The 13,022-nt window shown below is 39.0% G+C and overlaps 1 non-coding gene across 1 annotated transcript; it reads left to right on the forward strand.

Annotated features, from left to right (window-relative positions):
- Positions 1–12,638: 12,638 nt before the first annotated feature.
- Positions 12,639–12,742, forward strand: LOC122110463. Its single transcript, XR_006147871.1, has one exon. It is a non-coding gene; the product is annotated as a U6 spliceosomal RNA (small nuclear RNA).
- Positions 12,743–13,022: the final 280 nt, after the last annotated feature.

Here is a 13,022-nt window from a genome sequence, read left to right on the forward strand (position 1 = left end):
ACAGTTTCTGTTTGTCTCAGACATATACTAGTTATTGCAAATAAGGGAAACCATGGGACCTATGTTTCTTTGGGCCTGGCTTATGTCACTTAATAAATTTTTTTCCAAGCCTTTCCATTTCCTAACAAATGGGGCAATGTCATTCTTTCTGATGGAGGCATAGAATTCCAGTGTGTATATATTCCACATTTTCTTGGTCTACTCATCTACTAAGGGCCATCAGTGTTGGTTCCATATATTAGCTATGGTAACCAATGATGCAATAAGTGTAGTTGTGATGGAAACTCTAGTGTGGTCTTGTTTGTGAACATTTGGGAAAATACCCAAAGTGGGAATGCTGGGTCACATGGGAGCTCTATGTGGAGTCTTTTGAAGAACCTCAATACTGATTTCTAAACTGGTTGAACAAGTTTACACTCCCATAAACAATACAGTAGTGTTCCCTTCTGTCCACATCCCCTCCAGCATCTGTTGTTATTACAGTTCTTGATTATAGCCATTCTAACTGGGGTGAGGTGGTATCTCAATGTTGTTTTGATTTACATTTCTTTTATGACTATGGAGGTTGAGCATTTCTTCATGTGTCTATTGGCCATCCTTCTTTCCTCTTCAGAGAAGTTTCTCTTTAAGTCTTTAGCCCACTTATTTATTGGGCAGTTGTTTCTTTGAAGATTTGTTGGGGGATTTTAATTTTTGAGTTACAGGTATATTTTAGAAATGAGACCCTTGTCCATTTTATGGCTAGTGAAGATCTTCTCCCAATCCATGGGCTTTCTATTAACCTTGCTATCTATGTCCTTTGCCATGCAGAAGCTCTGCAATTTTATGCAATCCCATTTGTCCAACCTTTCTATGATTTTTTTGTGTTTCTGGGTCTCTATTAAGAAAATTTCGGCCTATGCCAACAAGGCCTAGGGTTTCTCCTATTCCATCCTGTAATGTTTTCAGAGTGTCTGCTTTTATTCTAAGTTCTTTGATCCATTTGGAGTTGATTCTGGTAGAGGGTTATATATAAGGATCTAGCTTTAGTTTTCTACAAGTAGTGAACCAATTTTGCCAGCACCATTTACTGAAGAGGCTGTCTTTCTTCCATTCTATTTTTTTAGCTCCCTTATCGAAGATTAGATGGCTATAGGTCTATAGGTTCATTTCTGGGTTTTCAATTCTATTCCATTGGTCCTGAGGTCTGTTCTTGTGCCAGTACCAAGATGTTTTGATTATTGTGGCTTTGTAGTTGAATTTGAATTTGGTATTGATATTCTTCCAGCACAGTTCTTTCTGTTAAGGAACATTTTTGCTATTCAGGGTCTTTTATTGTTCCATATGAATTTTTTGATTGCCTCTTCTATTTCCTTGAAGAATGAGGTTGGAATATTGATAGGTATCACATTGAATTTTTAGATAGCCTTGGGAAATATTGCAATTTTCACGATGTTGATCTTTCCAATCCAGGAGCATGGGAGTTTTTGCCACTTTCTAAGTTCAGTTTTGATTTCCTTTTTCAGGTATTTAAAGTTTTCATCATAGAGGTCCTTCACTGCTTTGGTTAAGTTAATACCTAGGTATTTTTTTGTGGGCTATTACAAATGGATTGTTTTCCTAATTTCAGCCACACTTTCCTTTTTGTTGGCATACAGAAAAGGCATTGAGTTTTGAGTGTTAATTTTATACTCTGCTACTTTGCCAAAGTTTTGAGTAATTTTGGAGTGGACTCTGCGATTTTTTAAATACAAGATCATGGCATCTGCAAAGAGGGAGAGTTTTAATTCTTCTTTGCATATTTGGATCCCTCTTGTATTTGCATTTGTCTTATTGCTCTAGTTAGGCATTCCAATACTCGTATGAAGAGGAGTGGAGAGAGTGGGCATCCTTGTCTCATTCCTGAGTAAAGAGGAAATAGCTTTAGTTTTTCACCATTAAGTATAATGCTGGCTATAGGTTTGTCATATACAGCCTTTATTGTATTGAGTAATGTTCCATGGATTCCTAATTTTTCCAAACCTTCATCATAAAAGTGTGTTGGATCTTGTCAAAAACTTTTTCTGCATCTATTGAGATAACCATGTGGTTCTTATCCTTGATGCTGTTGATGTGATGAATTATATTAATTGATTTGAGTATATTAAACTAGCTTTGCATCCCTGAAATGAATCCTGTTTTATCGTTGTATGTGATTTTTTTTATGAATTGTTGAAGTCGATTGGCCAAAATTTTGTTGAGAGACTTTGCATCAGTGTTCATCAGAGAAATGGGTCTATAGTTCTCTTTCTTTGATGAGTCCCTTCCTGGTTTTGGGATGTGTGTTATGATGGCCTCATAGAATGAGTTCAGTAGTGAACTTTTTCTTTCAGTTTCATTGAAGATTTCGAGGAGTATTGGTGTGATGTCTGCTTTGAAGGCCTTATAGAATTCTGCTGTAAAACCATTTGGTCCTGGGATTTTCTTAGATGGAAGGTCTCTTATTGTTGTTTCTATTTCAATGCTTGATACAGGCCTTTTAATATAGTTTGACTCATCTTGGCTTAGTTTGGGCATGTCAGTATTTGCTAGGATAAGGTCCATTTCTGCCATGTTCTCAAACTCATTAGCATAAAGTTTTGAGAAGTATTCCCTTATAATGTTCTGAATCTTAGTTGTTTCTGTGATGATGCTTCCATTCTCATCTCTGAGTTTATTTGGGTGTGTTCTCTTCTTTTTCTGATAAGATTTGCTAAGGGTATGTCAATTTTGTTATTTTTTTCGAAGAATCAACTCTGGTTTTTTTCTATTTTTTTTACATTCCACTTCATTTAATTCTGATTTAATTTTAATTATTTATTTCCATCTACTGGATTGTGTTTATCTTACTGCTCTTTTTCAAGGAGGCTCAGATGACTCATTAAATTGGTTCAGATCTCTCCAATTTGTTTGTGTAGAGCTATAAACTTGCCTCTGAATACTGCGTTTGTTGTGTCCCAGAGGAGCTAGTACTTGGTGTGTTCATTTTTGTTGAATATCATGAACATTTGAATTTTCTTTCTAATCTCTTCCATAACCCACTCGTGATTGGGCAGTGTGTTTTTCAGGATCCGTGTGTTACATGACTTTCTTTGGTGGCTTTTGGTGTTTGTAAGGTCCGCTCCTGGATGGCTAGCAGACTCCACCCACCTTGCAGCAAAGTCTCCACCCATTACCTGCGTTACCTAGGCAACTGGGACACCTGGAAGAGGTCACATCTGCATCCGATGAGGTCACATCTGGATTTGATGTGGCCACACCTTTCCCCGCCCATACCCTAGATAAGGGCTAGCCCAGGCCCAGACTCTCTCTTTCTCTCTCTGTTCGTTTCTAGCTCTTGCTCTTGCTCTTGCTCTTCTTTTCTAGCTCTCTCTGCTCTCTCTCTGCTCTAGCTCTTTCCTCTCTCTTTCCCAGCCACGTGGAGTGCCAACCTTGCCTGGTCCTAGCAGGTCTACTGAATAAACCTACCCCTTACCTGAATACCACGTGCGTGCTGGTGCAGTTCTTACTTGGTTACCTCTTTTTAAAAACCTAACATAACTGCTGCAGTTCTTACTCGTTAACCTCTTTTTAAAAACCTAACATAAATGGTGCCATGACTCGGATAAAGGCTTATAGTCAGGAAAGCTGGGATTTCTCTGTTTTTTTCCTCTTTTTTCTTTTTTTTGTTCTTCCCTTTTTGCTCTGAGGAATACCCGCAGTTATGACGGCCTTTTGCAAACCAGTCTGTCTGCGGCGGAATCAACGCATCAATACCATTGCTGCCTTCACATCCACGTCCACACCACTTCTCTACTCTGGTGAGTGAAACTACTCTACGGCTCTCTGTTACTCAGTCTCTGTCCAGACTTGGTGCCATGCCAGAGAGCTCCTACGGCCTTTAGCTGAAAGGCCGGTCACCTCTGAAGCCGAGGACGCTTGGTTATGGGGGCTTGGCCATTTCTCTCTAAAGGGCTCTGGGGGAAGTCGGGACGCCGCTTCTGCCTGGTCAGCTCTCCTTCACTCACCAGACTGACTCTACTCATTTAATGGGGTACTACGAATCACGCCTGAGCCGTGAAACCCCTTTGAAATGTCTCCTGTGCTCCCTGGAAAGCCAGAGAGCCTCATTTTTATGCCATTCTCAGAAGTACAGTTTTTGCTATTGCAATGGTAAATGATCAGAAGTCTGTTTACTTTCGGGCTCTCTTTGCTCACTGCCATTCATGGGCAAGTTTCTACCCTTTTTTTCTACAACTTTTTGGCTTGTGCCTTGAAGAGTGCGACACAGGCTGGGTCCAAGGGACCGCCCTCTAGGTTCCCTCTCAAAGGCTAGCCAATGTAGGCTTGGTCTATTTGTTCAGGCTTTCTTTGCATTCTTTCAGAAATTCGCCATCTTGAATTCGCCATCTTGGCCACGTGGTGGATTAAGGGTTTGGCCCCATCTGACCCTTAACCTTCCACTAAGTTTACTACTCCATCTATTCTAAGGTGCCTTGCTAACAAGTTGCTCTTTTCACAGGCCCTGGTAACGGAGGCCCAACCATCTGATATGCTTTGTTAGCAAAGATGTCTAAACGTTGTCGAAATTTTAGGTTTTAAGTTTTGCCTTTTTTGTTTTGTGTTGAGTATTCTACTACTGACTACGTGGTTCTAAAATACTGGGCATATCTGTGCTAAAATTCTCATTACATCTAATGAGTTTTGTCATTTCAGAATACTTGTTGGCAATTCTTGATAAGAACCAGGTAAGCTCTACTTACTCTACTTGATCTCCTTATTGCTTTAATTGGAAATAATAAAGGGCTTTTGTGGCAAAGATTGCAGTTCAAAGTCCGCCCGGCTGAAAAATCCCTAAGACTCCATCTCCCACCTAAACACTGCAAGTGGTACTATAACACAAAGTGGTTCAGTGCTAGCCTTGAGCAGAAGTGCTCAGGGACAGTGCCCAGGCCTTGAGTTCAAACCTCCTTGAATACTAGTGGTACTATAACTCAAAGTGGTTCAGTGCTAGCCTTGAGCAGAAGTGCTCAGGGACAGTGCCCAGGCCTTGAGTTCAAATCTTGAATACCAACTGGGACAAGCCATCCCTGCAACGAGCACCTAGACTCAGCCAGTCTGGGGAACAAGGGAACATGGAGAGGAGTAAGAGGAGATGTCACATCAGCTACTTTGTGTCTGCCCTTTCAAAATTAACCTGAGCTGGAGGTCAGTAGAAGTAAGAAGCGTGCCCATCTAGTGTCCATACAAGTCTACCTATTAACTGGACAGGAATTTATATTCTTGCCTTTGTCACCTGACTTCTCCACCTAGTCTCCCGATGTCAGAAGTAGCTAGGGACATTTCTACCAACATTTTCAGCCCCAAGTCCTTCCTCTTGCCATTTATTTGCTGTCTAGTATTTTTTTTTCCAGCCCCTCAATGCTCATGAGACTTCTCCAGATTTCATCTAAGGACTCACGCCACCAAGGGACAGCTGCTGCTCACTGTCTTCTCTGGGAGGAGACCAAATTCCAGCCTTTTACCCCTATTGTCGACGCCCCTTTTCAGCAGGAAGTAGCCAGAGAGAATCCTTGCCCTATTTCATGATTATTAAAAGGCTGGAATGTAAGGTCCGCCCCTGGATGGCAAGCAGACTCCACCCTCCTCGCAGCAAAGTCTCCACCCAGTACCTGCGTTACCTAGGCAACTGAGACACCTGGAAGAGGTCACATCTGAATTTGATGTGGCCACACCTTTCCCCGCCCATACCCTAGATAAGGGCTAGCTCAGGCCCAGACTCTCCCTTTCTCTCTCTCTGTTCATTTCTAGCTCTTGCTCTTGCTGCTCTTTTCTTGCTCTCTCTGTTCGTTTCTAGCTCTCTCTCTGTTCGTTTCTAGCTCTTGCTCTTGCTCTTCTTTTCTAGCTCTCTCTCTGCTCTAGCTCTTTCCTTTCTCTTTCTTCTCTCTTTCCCAGCCACGTGGAGTGCTAACCTTGCCTGGTCCCAGCAGGTCCACTGAATAAACCTACCCCTTACCTGAATACCACGTGAGTGCTACTGTTCTTACCCCTCTCTCTGCTCTTTTCTAGCTCTTTCCTATCTTTCCCAGCTCTCTCTCCTTCCCAGGCCTTTCCCAGCCACGTGGAGTGCCAAACTTCCCTGGTCCCAGCAGGTCTACCCCTTACCTGAATACCACGTGCTGCTGCAGTTCTTACTCAGCAACTTCTTTTTAAAAACCTAACAGTGTTGAGTTCTAATTTTATCCCCTTGTGGTCTGAGAGAATGCAAGGTAAAACTTCAATGTTTCTGAATTTGGACAAGTTTGCTTTGTGGCCTAAAATGTGGTCTATTTTGGAAAATGTTCCATGTGCTACTGAGAAAAACGTATTGTCTAAAGCTGCTGTGTGAGATATTCAGTAGATGTCTGTTAAATCTATTTGGTCTATACAGTTGTTTATATCTGAGGTTTCTCTGTTGAGTTTCTGCGAAGTTCTTCTATCTAGTGGGGAAAGTTGTGTGTTAAAGTCCTCAACAATTAATGTCTTTGGATCTATGTGGGATTTGAGGGAAAGTAGTGTTTCTTGGATAAATTTGGGTGCTCCGTTTTTTGGCAAATAGATATTTAGAATTGTAATATCCCCCTGAGTGATCCCTTAATTACTTTGCACCGACCTTTTCACTAATATTAAAAGTCTATTTTATCGGATATTAGGATTGCAATTCCTTCCTGATTATGGGGGCCATTTGCTTGGTAGATTTTGTTCCAGACTTTAAAATTGAAAATGTGTTTGTTTTTGTGGGCAAGATGTGACTTCTGAAGGCAACAGATAGAAGGATCTTGCTTTTTAATCCAAGTAGACAGACTTTGTCGCTTAATTGGTGAGTTAAGTCCGTTAATGTTGAGAGATAGAACTGAGATGTATTTGGGAGTTCCTGCCATTTTATCCAACTTCTTCGGGGCTGAGGCAACTGTGTTCTTTCTATGGTTCTTGGATTCTCAGTTTGGGTTCTGTTTCTTGGCTTTTATTGTGGTCTTGTTGGTTTTCACTGTGTAGGACATCTTTAAGATTCTTTTGTAGGGCTGGTTTGGTGGAGATATATTGTTTCAATTTTTCTTTGCTATGGAAGGGTTTTATTTGACCTCCAAATATTAAGGAGAGTATAGCTGGATAAAGTATTCTTGGTTGATAGTTGTTTGTCTTTAGGGCATGGCTTACATCATTCTAGGCTCTTCTTGCTTTGATTGTCTCTGCTGAGAAATCTGAGGTGATTCTAATTGGTTTCCCTTTATAGGTGATTGATCTTTTCTCCATGACAACTTTAAGGATCTTTTCCTTGGTGTGAATTGATCCTGTGCATATTATAATGTGACAATGGGATGTCCTGTTCTGGTCTGGTCTATTGGGAGTTCTAAAAGCTTCTTGTATCTGAATAGGCCTATCTTTTTGCATGTTTTGGAAGTTTTCTGCTAGGATCCTGTTAAACAAATTCCTAGACTATTGACTTCTGGCTCTAGTTGCTCTTCTACACCCATTATCCTCAGATTAGGCCTTCTAATGGTATCTTCCAAGGGTTGATTGTTAAATAGATCTATCATATTTCTTGGATTTGTCATGGATGGTTGTATGTTCTTTATAATATCTAGGCTGTCTTCTTTCCTCAGGATTTTTCTGCATGGTCCATCCTACTATCCACACTTTCTACTTTTTTTTTCTTTTCCTTCTACTTGGTCATTGTTTGTGGCTTCAAATTCTTTGTTGGATCTTTGTTTTAGATCTTATATGAAATTTTTTACTTCCTTAATTTGGTGATCAGTGTTTATTCTCAAATCACTTATTTGATTGGTTATGGTTTCCTTAGACTCCCATTCCTTCTGTTGGCATCCATTCAGCATTCCCTTTGTGGACTCCCTGATGTCTTTCAGCTCTCTCTTTATGGATTCCATGAATGCCTCTAGTGATCTTTGTCTATTCTCATCCTGCTCTCTCATTTCCCGTATTACTCTTTGATTAGCTTCTTCACATTCATGCAATTCCTGTGGTTCTCTTTGCCTGATCTCAGCCTGCTCACACAATTCCTTTATTTCTCTTTGAGTGTTCTCAAGCTGCTCATACAATTCCTTTATCTATCTTTGAGTAGCTTCCTCACACCAATGAGCTTCCTGTTTTGATCTTTGGTTTGCCTCCTCTCTCTCCCTATCATGCTCACACAGAGTCCTTTGCAGGTTTTCAATCTTTTTATTTACCATGTTTACCATTAGTGTTTGTAGAGCTTTTTGGGAACTCTCCTCTGGATTATTCATTATCTGTTCTGTCCACTGATTATCATGAGTGGAAGTTGAGATACCTGGACTTGCCATTTTTCTTGTGTTTTTCCTGCTTATTCTGTCCATTTGGGATGAGAGTAACACCACTTTTGTGCTAGAAAACTATCTTAAGGCAAGCATCAACAAAGTATGTAATTGCAAAGTCAAAAGCCTGCAGATATAATCTAGTTCAACAGATATATTTTTCAACATCAAACAACTATGTATTAATAAGCTACAAACTGCAGAGAAAAATTTGGCAAACCAGAAGTTATTAGGTTTAGCAAGAGATGTGGTTATAAATAGGAATAGAGGGTTCTGGAAAGGTAGAGGGAGAGCTAACTTAGTCCTAATCTCAAAGCAGGAAATAGGTTGGATAGAATGATAGTAGAGACCGGGGAAAAAAGAAAGAGAAAAAAAAGACAAGGAAAAATAGTAAAACAAAAATTAAAAAATGGAACACTTAAAAATTATGCAAATTAAAAACGTAATATTCAGATTAGGATGGGAATAGGATAAGAGAAATGGAGGGATAGAAAGGAGACATGAAAAATTAAAAAATAAAAATGCTTAAAATTTTATATAGGTATATACAGGTAGTACGGCTATTAAGGAATTTAAGTCTAAGAGGTTTTGAATTCAGTAATAAATTTCTGGATTAAGTGTGTATACAATGGGTTATAAGGTCTAATAATCGAATACAGGTATATCTGAGAATGAGCAGAACAGCGATTAAATCACGCAAAAAAAGAACGAAAGAGAAGAAAAAGTGAAAAGAATGAGAAAGAAAGGAAAAAAGGATAAGAAGGTCAATAGAGCTAAACAAAAGTGAAAAAAGCACACACACACATATAAACCTAAAATAAAAATTATAAGAGGAAGAAAAAAAAGTTAATAGAAAACAATTTTTTAAATTAAAAATGTTAAAAATTTTAATGAAAGGTACCAAAAAAGAGTTCTTTGCTTTTTTGGGGTGAGATGGGAAGATCCTGTACCTCCCTTGTGTCCATAACCAGTCTCTTGTTGGAGTCTCTGGTCTGCTTGTGGTGGTTGATTTTCCTGTAGCTTGGTTGTTTCTTAAGTCAGTTTGTTTGAGCAGGCAAAAAAATGCTTTGCTTTACCCAAGATTTTGTCATCCTCCTCCCAGGCTAGTTCAATGGGAGGGAGATCTGCTTTGAGTATCACAAAAGAGGGTGATGGCTGTTTCTTTTAGTTTGGAAATGCTGTGATGGGGCTAGGTTCTGGGCAGAGTTGAGGCCTTTCAGCAAACAGTAGCATTTCCCTGAGGGGCTAGCTTCTGAGGCAGTCACAGATCCCAGCCTGGAGCCATTCTCAGGGTTTATTGTTACTGAATTTCAATTGATTGTCTAGGCTGTTGTAGGGAGGGGCAGCCTCTGGCTCTGTTTACCTAGTGAAGAAAGCCACTCTTGGGCTGGGTGAATTTTCCCTGGGTGGAGCTGAACCTGGCAGGTCAGGTTAGGTTCCTGTGACCTGCTAAATGACTTTTTGTTTTCATCCAAGGACTGAGTTGGAGCTAGCTGATCAGCCAGGCCTTTGCCAGTATCAAAGATGGAGATCTCCGGTAGTGGGCAGGGAGGGGTAGCCTTCCCTTCTCTGCTCCCTTAGAAGGAGAGAGGAAGTCAGGCTTCTACTCACACAGGAGTCTGGTTCCTGGGTCATCTCTGGTCTGTGATCTGAAGAATGATGTCTGCTCCTTGTTAGTTCTTGCTGGTGTTTAGTAGAATCCTCTCTCCTGCTGCATCTGCTGCCTTTGTCCTAGACTCTCTGTGTTGCAGCTATGGCGGCTACGGCTGCCACCATACCCGCCACAGCTGCAACCATGGCTGCTGGCAAGTGCTCAGATTTGTCTCCTTGCCTGGATTTTCCCTCTTTGGCCTAACTCTTAGTACTGTGATGGCACACTTGGTGTGATTCTCTGGCTTAGGACTGTTCACTGGAGCACTTAAACTGCTTTCTATGTGAGAGCTTGTTTAGCTTCTAGCTTCTCCTCTGCTATCTACCCGGAACCCTAAATTTAAAATTTTAATGATAAATTATTTTAAAATCTTTTCATTCGGGCACAAGTATGGATAGATAAGTGATGTGTGCTGAATCAGAATTATTCAGAAGGTTGTAAATGGATGCTTACCTAGTTTTCTCTTGGATGAATCATAGAATACAGACTGTCCTAATTGGAAAAAGTTAGCCTTCTGAGATTTTCTCCATATAAACACTCCACCAACATTTTATTAGAGGATTATTCAAGATTAGCTATATGTTGATTGATAATGACTGATCATGACAGAAAGTTGAGGGAAAACCATCTACACTTCAGTGAGGTTCTGATTTGTGCTTCACAAACTGTTATGAAAGCTCTAGTAATCTAGTAGCTGCATTTCCAAAAATTCCTTGGGTTGTTACACTTTCTGATATTGTCTCAATTCAAGTACTTCTCCTTGAAGTTCCATACTATCCAATGATGCTGTATTAGCTCTTTTTTACAATTTGCAGACTGGTCTTTTTGATGAAATTTGTGCTTTTCAAAATTGCTCTCCAAATTCCATCCACAAACTGCATACAAAATTTATCTGAAAAAATTTCTATCAGTTGATAGTGCATAACTTTTAGTTTTCATTACAAATATAGAATGTAGTAAAAATTCTCATAGCAATTATACTGCATTAGCTTGTGGGCAGATTCTAATATAAATAATATACTGTGTTCATGTAGAGATTTTGAGTATCCAAAGTAATAAGCCTGTGGTCCTAAAACCTATACCTTACTTATATTGAGTGACAAATACATCTTCATATAAGTACAGAAGTTCTCCCTGTATCTTTTTAATATATATTTTTTATTATAAATACTGTACAGAGGGGTTCCAATTACATAAGTAAGGCAATGAATACATTTCTTATTGAGCATTGTTACCCCCTCCTTTGTTTTTCCCCTACCATCTCTTCCCTTCACACGTCCCCACCTCCCCACTTCACCCATCCTCTGATAGAGAGTCTTGTATATCTCATTGTTACAATGGGTCAATCAGTATCCTTTCCTTATATCTTAAATGAAAAAATGCTGGATTGATTTATGCTGATTCTATTTGTGTAGACACATCTAAAATCACTGGCCAAGTCCAGGAGCACATAAATGAAATGCCATCATTTTTTTGTCAGTTGGTATAATTGTGTTCTACACATTTATTGACAGGCTACAAATTATTCTCAAACTTGGAAACATTAAAAATAATTCTTTTTTTTCTTATTTTCTTGGCCAGAAAATCAGCAAGACCTCAGTCAGCATTTCTCACATAGGAATTTTCACATGGGTTAGTTAAATGTATATGTAGAGTCCAGTTTCCTGAGGACTCACTCATCTGCCTAGGAATTCATGCTTGGCTGTTGGAAAAAGAGCTCAAGTAAGGATGCCATTTAAAGCCTTTTAACTTTACTCTTTACCAGGGTATTCTCCTGCTACTTTGGTTGTTGAGAGTGTCTACAAAAGTAAGCATTCTGTGAGGAGCAGGGAGACACCATATGACTTATACTTATTGAGATTTCCAAGTGACTTGCTATCCCTTGTACTGCATTTTTGTAAGTCAAATCTCTCTAAAACTACCAGTTTTAAGAGATAAGAGGAGTGGTAAAAGAACTCTTAGAGACAAATACATCTTCAATATATATTGTTCCAAGTATTCAGTTTAAGGCATATTCAAAAACTGGTGAAACTTTTGTTGGCTGTAATTATGTGTCTTTCTCCATGTGTGCATGTATACATGTGTATGAATATGTGTGTAAATAGTAACATACATGTGTACATTATGGCTTATATCATCATTTATTCCTTGCTAACAAATAAAGTAAGGAATCCCTAAAGTATTAACAGAAACTGTGTAGTTAAAGTCTTAATTCTTCACTCTGCTTCTTTACACAAAGACTTTGCAAATTCTCATTAATAAAGTTTCCTTAAAATCTGAAATGTACATACTTAGTACATAATGTCTGCTACCGTAAATCTTAAATACTTTGCAGAAAAGTTTTATACCTGCCAAAGAGTCCTATTTTTGGCATATATAAACAAAATCCCAAAATTAAGCATATTTAAAACTTTTAACAAGCCTTAACACTTGCTGCAATGTTCATTTTGACAGGTTCCTTGTATAGAATAATTGAATTCCTCCTCTTACACATCTCTTGAACTACAAATTTCTGGAATTATTTTGTTTTTGGCATGTCTATCTTGATTTTATTCTTCAATGTGTGCTTATAAAGAAATACATGATTCTAAAATTTCACAATTCTTTTTAACTTACTTTCTGTTGAATTGTCTAGTTTAATAAAATAAAAAAAATTATACTTGATATATAAAAAATGTTCTGTGCTCAAGTTAGCATCACATACACTAACATTGGAACGATACAAAGAAGATTAGCATGTCCCCTGCACGAGGATGACATGCAAATCCATGGAGCCCATATTTTTACAACAACAGATGTTGAAAGGTATGTGGCCACAGGGAATCGTACTGCATTCTTGGTGGGAGTGTAAACTTGTTCAACTACTTTGGAAAGCAGTATGGAGGTTTCTCAAAAGACTCCACATAAAACTCCTCTATGACACAGTAATCCCACTTTTGGGGATTTACCCAAATGATCATAAACAAGACCATACTAAAACTACCAGCACTACTATGGTTATTGTAACATTATTTACGATAGCTAAGATATGGAACCAACCCAGATGATCTCATTAGATGAATGGA

Source organism: Dipodomys spectabilis, unplaced genomic scaffold (assembly GCF_019054845.1).
Source record: "Dipodomys spectabilis isolate Male_0828 unplaced genomic scaffold, ASM1905484v1 ptg000078l, whole genome shotgun sequence".
Classification (NCBI taxonomy): domain Eukaryota; kingdom Metazoa; phylum Chordata; class Mammalia; order Rodentia; family Heteromyidae; genus Dipodomys; species Dipodomys spectabilis.